The sequence below is a fragment of the Nannospalax galili genome, unplaced genomic scaffold (assembly GCF_000622305.1).
Source record: "Nannospalax galili isolate Female #2095 unplaced genomic scaffold, S.galili_v1.0 scaffold1183, whole genome shotgun sequence".
Classification (NCBI taxonomy): domain Eukaryota; kingdom Metazoa; phylum Chordata; class Mammalia; order Rodentia; family Spalacidae; genus Nannospalax; species Nannospalax galili.
The window spans coordinates 458,211-459,812 of record NW_008350356.1 but is presented as its reverse complement, the minus strand read 5'-3'; positions in this window follow the sequence as shown (position 1 = coordinate 459,812).

The window sequence follows — 1,602 nt, the reverse complement described above, 5'->3', positions numbered from 1 at the left end:
ATATATATATGGCATAGCATGTGATGAGGGGGCTGGAGAGGGGTGGCTCAGTGCTTTCAAGCACAGGCTGCTCTTGCAGAGGACCCGGATTCAATTCCCAGTACCCACATGGTGGCTAACAACCATCGGTAACTCCAGTTCCAGGAAATCTGACATCCTCTTCTGATCTCCTCAGACATTGCATGACATGGGTGCACCTACTTAAACAGAGGTAATACACTCATACACATAAAATAAAACATAAACATATGCATAGATAGCATGTTATATATTGATAGAAATGGCCAACCTACAGCAACAAGCAGAAACATGAATAAACTTCACATCTTGGTCCATTTTTGTTGTTGTTTTTGTTCTTATAATGGACTATCTGACATTAGGTAATTTATAAAGAAAAGATGCTTATACTAGCTCATGATTTTGAAGACTGGGAAGTCCATGATCTAGAAGCCACAAGATCCTTGTGAGGAAGCAAAAGGGCTCATTCAGAAGAGGGAGAGGGCAGCCTCCTGTGACAGCAACTGGAGCCCCATAACAGAGCCACTAACCTGCTCACCAGGGTCCCGCCATGGCCCAAACACCTCCCACAAGGCCTCACCCCCAGCACTGCTCTTTGTAGAATTAAGGCTCTACCTCATGAACTTCTGAGGGACACACTATAATCACGGCACCTAGTACCACAACACCGGTTTAAAAGGAGGAACAAAACAACACTCAGGTATGGTTGTGGGCTATAACGATTCGGCCTCGGCACTCCGAGCCTACGGCAGGAACTTCGCCGTGTTTTGCTGTACTGTGCTTCCCTGCGGTTTTTGCACATTGAAGGTTTGTGCACACCTTGCTTCCAGCAAGCCTAAGGACACTGACTTTTTATTGGTTCAAATGATTGTTAGCATTTTTAGCAATAAAGTATTTTGAATTAAGTGTGTGCATTGTTTTTAAGACATAATCCCATTGCACACTGAGCAGACTGTAGTCCAAAGGTCATTTTCATAAGCACTGGGAACCAGAATCCTGGCAACTTCCTTTCTTTGAGACGTTCTTGAGATGTTCACTTTGCTACAATGTTCTGGAACCAGACCCACACCATCTCTGAAGAAAGCCTACACATAAATTAATAGGTCTATGAGGAAAAGGAAGCAATGACCTGCACAGAGGCCCGGGTCCCGGTTAACCTTCAGGGCGGGGGCGGTTCTCATCCAGTGGCACCACAGAAAGTTACTAAAGTTTTAGCCCTTTGTGGCTGTTCATTCTTGATATTAATCATCCCGTGCCTGTAGGTTAGGGGTACTTTCTTTTTGTATGTAACATTTCACAATAAAAAGAAGGGGGAATGTTACATACATAATGGTTAAAAGAACTAGGCAAGTTCAGGCTGGGGAAAAAAAAAGAAGGCTTAGGGATCATTTAATAGTCATCAATTATGTAAAGAAAGAAAGAAAATTTTCCAAGTGTTTCTCTACAGGGCACAGCTAGGACCTTTGAGAGGGAATTTTCTAATGATTCAAATTTGTGCAGTGGGTACCTGTACTAGTTACTTTTCTATGTGATAAAACACCATGCCCAATGCAACTTATAGAAGGAAGAGTTTATTTGGCCTCT